We start from the raw sequence: 14,125 nt of genomic DNA, 5'->3' as shown, positions 1-14,125 counted from the left end.
ATTGACACCTTGACCCCTGCTCTGGATGACTTCTGCAACCACTCCTTCACCACTAGAGTCTTCCCTTCCCCCATGAAGCACTCCTTTGTGCACCCTCCTCTTAAGAAACCCACAGCCGACCCCTCCTGCCCGGCTAACTATCGCCCAATCTCCATCACTCCTTTCTTGGGCAAACTCCTGGAAAAACTGGCCATCTCCAAGCTTAATCTTCACACTGAATCTGTTGGTTGTCTCCATGACCACCAGTCTGGCTTCAGAGCAGCCAGAAGCACGGAAACTGCTCTCCTGCACATCCGTGAAGACCTGCTCTCCAACCTTGATTTCAACACCCCATGTGTCCTCATCTTATTGATCTCTCTTCTGCCTTTGACACGGTCAACCATGCCATTCTGCTCAACCGTCTCTGTGATAACCTGGGGATCACGATCAGGCCCTGGCTTGTCTGACCTCTTTCCTCTCCGATCAACCCTCCCAGGTCCAACTTGGATGCTTCCTCTCCTTTATCTCTATCTCTACCCGTGGTGTTCCCTAGGGGTCTAACCTCTCTCACTGGCTGTTTAACCAATACCTGGCACTTCTTGCCCACCACATTGCTGCTCTCTGCCCCAACTTCCAGTGCTATGTGGATGACACTCAACTCATTTTCAGGCTCCCTTTTGCCACTTCTTCTCCTTCTCTCATCTCTGACTGTCTGTCTACTATCCAGGAGTGGTGTGGCGCCAATGATCTCTGCCTTAATACCAGTAAGACCGAGATTCTCCTCATCAGCACACCTGCTCCCTCCTTTCCTGTCACTCTCTGGCTGGCCTCTCTTGGCCTTTTTCCTGCTCCCAACTGTGAGGCTAAAAACCTCGGGGTCATCTTTTACTCCACACTCTCCTTCTCTCCTCACACCTCGGACATCTCTAAGAAGTCACACTACCAGCTGCACCTCCTCAGAGGGATTCTTCCTTTCCTTTCCTTCCCCCAGAAGCTCACTGTCTCCAGAGCTCTGGCTCTCTCTAGGCTGGACTACTGCAACAGCCTCTTTCTAAATCTGCCTGCTTATACTCTCCGCCCTCTGCAACTCATCCAGAACAGGACTGTGAGGCTTGTCCTTGGACTCAAGCCGAGGGATTGTATCTCTCCAGGACTGAAATCTCTGCACTGGCTCCCAGTGGCTGCGAGGATTAAATTTAAAATCCTCTGCATTGTCCACAAGGCCTTCTGGGGCCTGAGGCCTCAATACCTTCAACTCTCTCTTCCTAAATATCTTCCTTCTCGAGATCTTTGCTCATCTGCCTCCAACTCCCTCAGGGTCAGTCGCTTCTCCAAGCATCGAGTTGGTGGTAGGTAGATCTCTCTCTTCAGCAGGGGCCTCCCTCTGGAACAGCCTTCCTGCCTCGCTGAAACTTGAGGAGAAACCATCTCTGGTTCAGGAAGCACTTCAAAACCCTCCTCTTTGCCTCCGCTTTCTCTCCTTCTCTCCCCTGCTGAAGTCCTGGTTGAAACTGCACTGGTTTACCTGGCCAACCCTCTCTGTTCTTGTGCCCAGGCCCTGCCAGCTGCACACCTGCACTGCCTCCCTGGCAACCCCTTGGACTGTTTCTGCATCCCTACAGTCCCCCTACCAGCACTTATGCCTGCACTTACCCCGCACTTGCCACCAGCTGCCCGTTTTATTATCTTATTTATTCTACTATCCTTGTTCTGCACTTTCCCCTCTGCCCTTCCCCATGCACTTTCCCTCTCCCTCCTTCCCTGCACTTGCGCGATTTGAATGACACCTGGCCTAGTAAGATCGTTGTCTGTCCTCCCTTGTTCCCCCTCCCTTGCCTCGTCGCGCCTTGAAACACTTGTGTATAGGCGCGTTATAAATGCCATATCATATCATATCATAACTCCCTCAGGGTTAGTTGCTTCTCCAAGCAATGAGTTGGTGGTAGATCTCTTTCTTCTGCTGGGGCCTCCCTCTGGAACAGCCTCCCTGCCTCCCAGAAGCTTGACGAGAACCGCCTCTGGTTCCGGAAGCACCTCAAAACCTTCCACTTTGCATCTGCTTTCTCTCCTCCTCTCACCTGCTGAACTCCTGACTGAATCTGAAACTGCACTGGCCACCTGGCTACCCTCTGATCTTGGGCCAGAGTCCCCTGCCCCGCAAGTTGCACCCCTGCACTGCCTCCCTGGCATCCCCTTCACTTGGGGACTGTTTTCTGTATCCCTACAGTCCCCTACCAGCAATTGACAACTTATATCTGCACTTACCCTTGCACTTGCCACCAGCTGGCTGCACTTTTACTTATTGCTTTTATTTATTCAATTTATCTTTACTGTTGCTCCCATGTACTGCACTGCCTCCTCCCCCTTCGCCCCAGCACTTTTCCCCTTCCCCGGCACTTGCGCGATCTCAATGTCACCAGGCCTAGTACGATTGTTGTCTCTGTCTTCCCCCTCCCTTGCCTCATCGCGCCTTGAAACACATGTGTACAGGCGTGTTATGAATGCCATATCATATCATATCAAGTCTGAAGTGAGATACTATTCCTCAGGCGAGACAGTTCTCATGGGGTTAGTCACAACATCTTCAATTCCTGCAGGACATGTTAGCTGGGACTTCACACAGGGCTGCTCCTGTTAAGCAGAGCAGCACAGTAAGAGTGTGCATGAGCCATGTGGTGGTCATTAAATGTGGACCTGCCACATGTGGTGAACCTATTTCGGGAGCAACCGCAGGCCTACCAGAGTGGCGGCGATAGGGGGCGGGCGGGCGGCCCCCGGAGGCAGGCTGGGGTGGGCTCCTTGAGGATGTTTGTAGAGGGTAACAGAGATGCGCCCTGTGCCGTCAGCATGCAGCTCCCAAACTCCCTCTGCTCAGCAGAGATTGGTTGGCAGGAGGAGGAGCCGGAGTAGAATCATGCACTAGGAATTGCAAACATTTTCTCGCTCTCTCTCCCCCTCAAAGCCGGCTGAAGTTGGCTCTAGGCTGGTGGGGGCCCTGATCAGCATGCTCTTTGGTGGCCCCCCTTTTCTTTGAGCAAACGTATGCTGAGTGGAAACAATATGGTGTTACTGAGGGCAGATCTGGGTCCAGTCATGCCAACCCTGATTCCAGCGGAACGGCAGATAGCTGATTTGTTACCTTTTGAGGAAGAGTTACGGCACGCAGGCATCCGTGGCTACGATTGATCGGTGGAGTTAAGATGCCATCATTGAATCCTGTAAGGTTTAAGGGGCCCTGTTACCTGGGGGGATTCCAGAGTGATCCACAAGAGGAATGACAGATTCCTGAGCGGAACCCAGGGGTATTTATATCAGTCATTTAGCATGCTTCCACATGCATGGTCCCTAACTCATCTGTTCAACTTGACTGCTGGTGCATTCATGCATATGTATCCATGGCATTTGGGGCAAAGGTGTGGGGGTCTACAGTAAAGGTTTTTTCTGGTTATTGTGCAAACCACCGGTTTGCTTGTATGCCTTCAAATAGTAAGTACTGGGAAGAGGAAGAAGGACAGGGAGGTAATGTGAGAATTGCACACCAGTAATCTTCATTGCTCTTAGTTGTGGTTTTCCTTGTTACAGTACCTATGAGCCACAGCACCCACACAACTGACGATATTGCGTATGGAACTGTGAGGTAACCAAGGAGGCGAGACAAGCGAAAAAGAAGAAAATAGAAAAAGTGTCCTGATCAGGCAGGCAGGCTCTTCAAAGACTAAGTACTGTGACGAGGAAGAGCATGAATATGAGTAACCGAGATTACTGGGAAGTAAGAGTAGAGGTTTCCCGCTTGACTGGACGAAGTATCACTAGAGATAGTTATTTATCAACGAACAGCACATCACAGAAAAAAAGCGTCCAGAAGGGGGAATTGAACCACTGTCCTTAAACAGCTACGGGTTTGAAGCCTGCACCCCAGACCACTGAGGTTCATCTAAACAACAAAACAAGTAGCACAGCGGCATCTACATAACACAAAAAACCATCGTCTTTAACTGATATAGTGAGAATTTGTTTTTTTTGTTGATTGTTTTGGTTTCTTCTATCAGGTCTATGGACTCCTGTATTATTGATTATCTGAACGTTTAGGGTGAACATGAATACTTGAAGAATAAGAATGCTTTAAACCTAAGTAAATCAGACAGAGCATTCTGGGTAAAGCAGAGTAGCTGCCTCCTCTTTTTACAGCGCGGGGAAAGTCGACGTAACTCGATGCCTTGGCAACAAGTTCATAACAAAGGCAAAGGTAACGCCTCCGAATACACATCCTAACAATGAGCGCAGCGAACAAATGCGGAATCATGTTCTGGGCCATGTGATAATGACAGCCAATCACTGCCCGCCGTGACCATCATCAGCGACTGACAGCGAGTAAGGAAGGCGAATGCAGAGGGGAGGGCGCTGCCACCTCAAGCCCCCAGATCACGCCTTTTGCCTCACACGCGAGGTGCTTCTGGCAGACGCGCGCTCTCGCGCCCTTCTATTTCAGGGGCTTTGGGGAATTGTATATGCTTCAGGAGAGGAGGGGGCGGGGGTGTTGCACACAGAAAAGTACGCAAGGTACAGTGGAGAATGGTGTGCCTGCCTTCAGCTCTCGGTATCTGGCCATTCTAATGTAGCTTTATGATTTCAGATTCTCCCACACGGTGAAATGTGTCTTTGTGGGGAGGGGGAACGGGGAGGGCATCCTTTTCTATGTATCGAAATCCTCGAGGTTTTCAAGCACACATGGTGTGCGCAGGAGACAGGGGGCCGGCAGGTCCAAAAGCTGGGGATCTTCTTGCAAGGGCCAGTAGGCCATGAGGGCCATTCTGAAGATGGGCAGGCAGTTGGATGCGCCGAGGTTAAAGCTTCAGTTGACAGCAAAAGGCATCTGCCCGGAGTAATACTAATACCTTGTATTTCACATAGCGCTTTACATAGATAATTTTGTTATATACAATAATTACCACCCCAATCGAAATTGGTGAGCACTTTCCCAACCTCAGATGGATGAAAGGCTGTGTCAACCGTTTCTGTATTCAGATCTTACACAGTTCGCAGCAACGAGCGTTTAACCCGCTGAGTTGCCTTACCGGCTGCTGAGCTATTTCATCGGCTACAAGGAGAGGCAATATGGATGGAGACTGGTGGGCTAAAGTGAGCTTGTTTGGGCCAGTTACGAGGGCTAGTACGGGAACTGATAGTAGATCAGCTGTGAGGAATTTCTCCATTGTCAGAACCGGAGACGGGGAAGATCTCGGATTGTTGACCAAGGTCCGGGTGGCACATCCAATGGTACACATACACACATTAATTACGTCACAAGCCTACACTGCATTAACATATCTGCTGACCTATATTTTAGTGAGTGATATCATGTCAGTAGTTTAAGTTGGACAAATTGTTGTTCTATTTTGTGACATTTTTGTAACGGGATGTGACCACACTCTCTTTTGGGCTTATTTCCTGGGGGCCCTCCTACCTGTCCTTTGGTTAGGTTAAGAGGGAAGCAAGTCTTGCTTTGCTGGCGGGTGGAAGTTGCTTTTGGCGACAGTGTTAGTTTAAGAGGTCAGGTAGCTATGCCATGTACCACCTCTTGTTTCCCTTTTGAGTGTGCTTATATAATTCCCTAAAGATATTTCTGTATTGGGGGTTGGGCATGCTCCCACTGAGATCCAGCCCTTCCTCATCTAAAATTCTCCAGAAACAAGAAGCAAAGAAGCCCTTGCATCCCATTTGAGTGGCTGATGTTGCAGCCATTTTATACTTGCATCCAAACACTTACACTGTTCCAATGAGTATCTTGGTTCATGGATACAAACATTTTAATGTTACGGTGAGTGTTGTGGACTGTAATGAGAGCGCCAAGCCATGCGTCTGTTATGAATTGAGAGATTCATACAGACAATCCTTTTATCACAGACTTGTTTATCAAACATAGAGATTTCTGATCACTGCTATATTCCCGAAATGCTCTGTGATTTAAAGCAAAGCAGGAACCCTCATTGGCGCTATTTGTCCCCTATCCCACTGAAAAAAGTACAATAAGAGTGTAATAGACCGTCCATCTTGGAATGATTACCTTCTATCAGAAAATAATTCATGTGGTTACTCTAGTATTGCCCCTTGCGAAATACAAGGGAGGTGGTACGAACAGAACACCTTCAACACAGGGTCAGTGGGCCCTCAGACCCCGGCAGGCCGGTCACAAAGCAGTGTGCAGTCCGGACAGTTTGAAACTGCATTCAGGCAAGGCCTTCCATAAGAGCAGGTGACAGAAAAAACATTTACTTGGGTGGCAACAGCTGTGTTTTCACATTATATTTCTTCTGTAAATGTAATGAGATCAGCTTCATTTATATAGCAACTACTTTATTAAAATTGAGGAGGGGTTTCGTCGCACTATACAGAGATGCAGTTTGGGAGTGACGTGTGCCAACAAGTTGTGGGGGGTGGGCTTCTAGTGTTTTGCCCTGGGCACCAAGTTGGCTAGAAACTACCCTGTTTGGGAAGATACAAATTGCCAGTCCACATGAGAATTTTTCCACAGATTGGATGGCACAGCATTAGAGGCCGATGACCAGATGCAATAATTCATCCATCTTGTCTCGGGTATATAGCTCAGGGGCAATGCGCTCCCCTTGGAAACAAGACGACATGGAGCACCACAGGTTCGATCTCCGGGACCGCGCTAAGAAACCTCTGGGTATTAAGCGCGTTATAAATCACCTATCATATCATATCAAATGCTTCATTAAGGGTTTATTAGAGGGAACTGTGAGGGGAGGACCACTGATGGAGAGCTTTACATTGGGCATCCCAGTTAGGCTCTGAGTTTCACAAGCATTGTGTTCCAAGTAATCTTCCAGTCAACTTGGCATTCCCAGTAGACTCCCAGCTCCCAATAAGCTCTCAGGTTGCCATTGCCAGCCAGCTTGACATTTCAAGTATCCATGATATTGCAGGCAATTTTACAGTATGTTTGACAATTCCAGTAAGCCTCCAGTTTGACATTTCTAAATATTTCCAGTATTTTCCCATTTTGACGCTCCCAGATGACACAATTCCAGTATACTCGATGGGAAAATCCCAAATAGATTGTGGTCTCTGGAACGCTTCCCTGAAAAAACGACACACAAAAGGCAGTGTAACCCAGAAGAGGCAGTGGTAGAGGTAAGTGGTGGGGGCTGGTGAAGTGTGTCAGTGGGGCCAATCAGCTGGAAGTGAGGTGCCAGTAGACAGACCTTCCAGGGGCTGGGCTTCACAGGCTGCCTTCTGCATCGTCTGCCTTTTGTTTGCAAGGTTTAGACCCCGGGCCATTAAATTCGCCCCATGGTAATTATTGAAAGCATGGGCCATGTAAAAGCTGAGCCAGCATTAAGCCTTTAGCTGCAACATGGGGTCGGGGTCTACTGATGGCAGGCTTTTGTCCTGTGCCTCTACTTCCACTTCAATGCCTGTTTTCTCACCTCGGAGAGCAGTGCATTTGCTTAAGTAAATGCACTGCTCTTGGAGATGAGAAATGTGACAGGCTCTAGCAGTCTGAGCCCGGGCTGGGCGTAACAGCAGAGTCTTGCATGCTGCGTCAAAGCGGGGTGGCTTTCGCCCTCCCAAGCCCATGACTGGCGCTGCCCCTGCCTGCAACCCCAAATGGCATTGTAAGGAACAAGGGTTTGGGGTACACCTCCGCTACCCTTGTTCGCTACAATGGTACCGATTGGTAGATGTGTTCGAAATTTTCAGCTTATGCAGTTTTCGTAAATCCGAAATTCGGCATTACTGTTGGATCAAGGAGCGTGTGAGCAGCGAAGTACTGCATCTGAATCTGCATTTTATCTGCCAGGATCCAGGCACTGCGAGTGCTACTCTTGCCTGGCCCGGACTGCTTCCTGGAGGGGGCGGAGTCACCCGGACCACGTGTGTGATCACGTGACTGGCCGCGAGCAGAAAACTGCGCTCGAGCCGCCTGAGCGGCGCATTACTGTTGGATCAAGGAGCGTGTGAGCAGCGAAGTACTGCATCTGAATCTGCATTTTATCTGCCAGGATCCAGGCACTGCGAGTGCTACTCTTGCCTGGCCCGGACTGCTTCCTGGAGGGGGCGGAGTCACCCGGACCACGTGTGTGATCACGTGACTGGCCGCGAGCAGAAAACTGCGCTCGAGCCGCCTGAGCGGCGCATTACTGTTGGATCAAGGAGCGTGTGAGCAGCGAAGTACTGCATCTGAATCTGCATTTTATCTGCCAGGATCCAGGCACTGCGAGTGCTACTCTTGCCTGGCCCGGACTGCTTCCTGGAGGGGGCGGAGTCACCCAGACCACGTGTGTGATCACGTGACTGGCCGCGAGCAGAAAACTGCGCTCGAGCCGCCTGAGCGGCGCATTACTGTTGGATCAAGGAGCGTGTGAGCAGCGAAGTACTGCATCTGAATCTGCATTTTATCTGCCAGGATCCAGGCACTGCGAGTGCTACTCTTGCCTGGCCCGGACTGCTTCCTGGAGGGGGCGGAGTCACCCGGACCACGTGTGTGATCACGTGACTGGCCGCGAGCAGAAAACTGCGCTCGAGCCGCCTGAGCGGCGCATTACTGTTGGATCAAGGAGCGTGTGAGCAGCGAAGTACTGCATCTGAATCTGCATTTTATCTGCCAGGATCCAGGCACTGCGAGTGCTACTCTTGCCTGGCCCGGACTGCTTCCTGGAGGGGGCGGAGTCACCCAGACCACGTGTGTGATCACGTGACTGGCCGCGAGCAGAAAACTGTGCTCGAGCCGCCTGAGCGGCGCATTACTGTTGGATCAAGGAGCGTGTGAGCAGCGAAGTACTGCATCTGAATCTGCATTTTATCTGCCAGGATCCAGGCACTGCGAGTGCTACTCTTGCCTGGCCCGGACTGCTTCCTGGAGGGGGCGGAGTCACCCGGACCACGTGTGTGATCACGTGACTGGCCGCGAGCAGAAAACTACGCCCAACCCACCCTTGCGGCGTTAAGCCCGACGGTGAAAAGGCCATCAGCTGTTGTGCGGCTGTTTGGCGGCGTACATAGAAGGTAGATCGCTGTGACTAGTCTAATCACTGTCAACCCCGGAGGTTCTATTATTGAAAGTGTTAACGCTCAATTCTATGTGGAAAGGAGTGAACCTAATGAAATATTGTTAGAACTCAAGGATTTTATTACTTTTTATATGCGCTGAGGAGCGAAAGTGAGGTCTTATTGATGACATTTTATACAAAGTGCTAGATGCTTGCCATCATCTAATGTGCTAATTCGTATTTCTTTTGATTCTAGGTGTAAAGTTGGATTAGTCCCTACCCTTTATAGGTCTATACTAACTTTTAATTAGTAGGTTGAGATTTTTTGTTTCTATATTGATATTAACTATGGCTAATGGATTGCGTAGTGGGCGGTGTACAGAAGCAATACTAAAAGCTTGTACTGAAACCAACAATGACTTCCTAGGCCATAAAAGGAGTACTCCTGATAATGAAATATTGGTTAACAATACTTTAGCTGAGGAAGCTAAAGATGATAACTTAAATAGTACTGATACTCCAATACAAACTACCTACTTGGCTCAGATTCATGCCGAGCCTACTGCTAATATGTACAATTTTATAAAAGAGGAAGCTAATAATGTTGCTAGGGTGAGCTTGGCAAGTTGTATAACCCCATTATTACCTTGCACCTTGAACGAAGACCCGTTTAGAATTACTATGAGGAAAATGGCTGAACTAGATGAACAAGTTAATCAATCTATTGATATGATGACCCCACTTGTCCATAGGTCATCTAATAAGGGGATTTTTAACTCCACCTCTAGAAATCGTATTGTGGAAACTCATAACGAAATAATAGGTGACGGAGACACTGAAGTGATTTCACATGCTTTATCGTATTCCCCTGAGCAAATCAAAGCCCATAGAAGGTCTATAAATGACGATCCTGAGGGTAGCACATCCGATAAGGGAAGTGCTGAATTTCAATCTCCTAGCCCCCTTCCTGTGATCACAAAAATATTAGATCTTCTGGATAAGGGCCACGAACTTACCCACTTGCAACTAAGGGAATTAAAGGCAACTATGCATTTTCTTTGTTCCAAGATGGATAAAATTGAGGGCTTTATAACTGCAATTGATACCATGAGATATTTGCAATATGAAATAGGTGGACAAAGATCTAGAGTGGTCACAAATGATTGTCATGAGAGAAGCACGCAATGTTCGCTCCCTGATCACCCAGAACGTAGCAACTCTGGGCAAACATATGGGGTATCATCTGAGATACTGAAGTGCTCTTGTGAGAACGATTTGAGTGAGATTAAGGCTTCGATAATTGCATTAAATAATACAATAGTTTCACAACTACTTAATAAACCACAGCCTTGTGATATGCTGCGTAGTCCTATTGCTCAAGTGTTGACATTAGATCAGCCTGATAGTCCTTCAGTCTTGCTGGATGAAATTGAGAAGCAAAAAAAGGCAGGAATTGAAAATTTGCATACTGAGGTAACTTCAACTTTTATGTCTCGTCGGGCTAGAAGGATGCATATGCGTGCTGTGAAAAGACTTGCGAAAAGAAGGAGGGAGGAGAAGAGTATAAAATCAACTTCTATCCTAGAAATTGCAGATGAGGAGATCATTGATTTGGATCAGTTGTCCAAAGAGAGTCAGGATGCCCTTACATCTGCAACTGAACCAAGTGTAGAAAAAGAGGGTGGAAGCCTTGGCACCTCTGAATCATTGAAGGTAGATGCGCATACGAATATGGGAAAGAACGAAACTTATATTACAAAATTGGCAAAATTGAACTCTCAGAAAACCTTAACTTCTAAAGCTGTGATACATCAAGATGCAGTCACGATTATTCCAAAGGTCCACTTAATCCAGGGAAAGGAAAATGTAAAGCCTAACTCGGATTGCATCATTCAAAACTCACCAAAAACCACCTTAAATGAATATTTCCCTTTAGTAGGTAGATGCTGCACGTCGAAAAATCAAATTAAGCATGAGGACGGAGGAATTAGTGTCCCCCTAAAAATACCTCTGAGGAATTCATATAGTGAGATATGTACTAGCCCCTCGAATACTCAAACACATGTAAATAATGCACATAGATTGAGTAATGTAATAGAATCAGGAGTAGGAATTGGAAATGGTAACAAAATGAATGTAAGTTGTGACGATGCAATAAGGTCGGATAATTGCTTACTGGATAAAAAGGAAAATGTAGTGATGGTAAATGGCCGGGGGAAAAAAGCGGAAATCTCTGAAGTACCTTCTAAGACCCATTTTGGGAATTTATCAACAAATGAATTAAACAAGGTGAGTACCCTTTTTGCCCCGAGCCACATCTCCATCCATGGCCCTGCACTGAGTAAGTCCCTACCTGGGAATCAAATTAACATGACTAACTCAAATAGGGAATACGATCTACCTATTAGTGGGAGTACACTTCCACCTGAGCCAAATCCCTGTGTGGTTTTTACGACAATCCCACTGGCTGTATCTTTAATGAACACAGAAAAAAATACACCTGCTACTAGGCCTCATCGAAGTGAACTGGCAACGCAGTGCATTATTGGATTTGAGGGGGATGTAAAGATATTGGCGGATTATCGCATTAATCGATCCTATACATTCTCCGTATTCTCAAAAATACCTCAATTGAGAATAATTAAATCTGAGGATATTACAAGGGTTTCTCTGGCAAGTACAAATAATCACAGGGCTATATGTTATCTTGCCTCTGAGGCTATAATGAAATTTATATGGTTCAATCGTGAGGAGATAAAAAAGGAGGGTCTGACGCTGTTTACTTTTGATCATGAGTCGGAGGCTTTAATATTTTTAGAAACACCAGGCAAGGGTATTGAAAAAACTAAAATTGCAGGTGGTCCTTGCGTGCAATCTGAAACTGGGTTGGAGGGAGGAATGCTGGAAATTTTGAAACTTGCAGCCAATACAAAAGGTCTACCATGGTTGGAACCTATGCTTTCGGCAATCTTATGTCCGAATCCACCGATCCCTGCGAAATAGCTATGCATTGATACGCGCATGCAAATTATATCTTGGAATTCTTGTGGGTTTGTAAACTTGATGAAATGGCACTCTGCTTTAACCTATTTGGAACAACCAACAATAATAATGATACAAGAAACGATGAAAACTGACCGATTTGTGATTCCCGGATATTTAACTTTTACATCACCTGCAAGGAGATCTTTGTTAGGTCGTCCATCTGGGGGTTTGTTGGTTGGAGTCAAGATTTCCTTGCAGGCTCAAGCAGAATTAGCTTGGGAATCTGTCAGTATATTGGCGATTCATCTTGTAATACCCGCATCTAGGTACTCTTCTCTTACGATAATTTCCTTATATTGGAATCCAGCTGCCCTCTCAGTTGACGAAATGTTAGACGAATTAGATGCATGTTTATTAGATATATCTACCAGATACTGCACTTGTGAAATCATTATAGGCGGTGATTTTAATTGTGATTGTAGAGATTTGACTGTAATCCATAAATTTAAATCATCCACTCTTTCTCGTAGTAGAGGAATCAAATTTAGAGAACTCCTCACAGAGTGGGATATGGATTTAATGGTCAGAAACGACATGAATCTTGGTAATACATGGTCAAGAGGAACGATGCATTCAATGATAGATTATATATTTATATCTCATAATCTGTTTATGCACATGGCACCCCTAGAAATAGGACGGATTGAGATAGGCGATCACGCACAACTTTCTACCTTTTTGCAACTAAAATGTAATTCACTTATACCTAATATAACCTTGGCAGTGGTTGAAATAGATCGTCCTTTCCATTCCATCAGATGGAACCAAGGAATATGTAACCTTGTTGTTAAACACATTTCCTCAGAGATTGAGAGGATTAGAAGTGCAGGGGGAAATTATGATTATACATTGTGTATGCATTATCCAGATATAGTTGCAATAGCTCTTGAACGATTTGGCAATACACAAAGTAATGTGCAACATGCACATCCATATGATCATACATGCAAACTATTAAAAAGGGAGAAGAACAGGGCATTGAGATATTTAAAGAAAGGCAACTTGGGCAGTGAAGTTAGTAAGATAAGGAGGAATGGAATACTATTAGCCTATAAACATAACTTGAGATCTGCTCGTATTTCAAATTATAACGATGCAAATTGTACATTAATTCGTGCCATTTTAGCTCATGACACACGAGTAATCTGGCGCACTTTGAAAGCTGATAATAGACGCGTGGCAATGTTTTCGTTAAATTGTATTCCTGAGCACATTTGGCAAACTTTTATAAAGGCTAAATATCAACTGCCTTGCAAATTTCACTTTGTCCCTGATGTTTCTCTTGATTATTCTAATATCCCAAGGCTGAACTGGGATTGCAACGATATTATATGGGCAATCTCCAGGTTGACTTATTCAAAAGCTGCAGGACCTGATGGCCTTCCCCCCTGTCTTTATAAGGCAGATCCCGTGTTGTGGGCTTACATCATAAACTTTAAGTTTGATTCTATTATCAAATCTGGGGAAGTTCCACCCTCATGGCTAACCGCCAATATAGTACCTATATTTAAAAAGGGTGATCCATCTCTCCCGGAAAATTATCGTCCAATATCGTTAATTGATTCTGAGGCTAAGATCTTTTCTATCCTTCTCTTAAATGAATTGGAGAAAGTAATCAGAGCGAATGATATGTATTCGAAATATCAAACTGGATTCAGGAAGTCTATGAGTACAACCCTAAATGCTTTTATCATGTCGCATGTTATTGCTGGAGTAAAAGAAAGGAATTCTAATCCTGTATATATAGCAATGATTGACATGAGTTCTGCTTTCGACACGGTGGTCCGCAATTTATTGTGGAAGAAAATGTTGAAGTTAGGGATTCCATCTGTGTTGATGTATTGGATCATTAAGTTGCATACAAACACCTCGTATAGAATAAGGATCTCGCCAGAAGGTGGTACCACAGCCCCTATATGTACAACAATAGGTGTGAAACAGGGATGTAACCTCGCAGCTACCTTATTTAATTTATACCTATCCGATCTTGGTGAAAATTGGGAAAAGGGTGATTTGTTTTCTGTTAAAGTGGGGAGTATTCATTTGAAATGGATTGCATTTGCTGATGATATTATTTTGTTTGACCC

The 14,125-nt window shown here is 46.1% G+C and overlaps 1 non-coding gene across 1 annotated transcript; it reads right to left on the bottom strand.

Moving 5' to 3' along the window:
- Nucleotides 1-3,834: 3,834 nt before the first annotated feature.
- TRNASTOP-UCA (transfer RNA opal suppressor (anticodon UCA)) lies at nt 3,835-3,919 on the bottom strand. Its single transcript has one exon. It is a non-coding gene; the product is annotated as a tRNA-Sec (tRNA).
- Between the last annotated feature and the right edge of the window lie 10,206 nt (nt 3,920-14,125).

Source organism: Ambystoma mexicanum, chromosome 13 (genome assembly GCF_040938575.1).
Source record: "Ambystoma mexicanum isolate Mex_15411 chromosome 13, UKY_AmexF1_1, whole genome shotgun sequence".
Lineage (NCBI taxonomy): Eukaryota > Metazoa > Chordata > Amphibia > Caudata > Ambystomatidae > Ambystoma > Ambystoma mexicanum.
The sequence above is the reverse complement of the archived record's forward strand: the minus strand, read 5'-3'. Positions and strand labels throughout refer to the sequence as shown.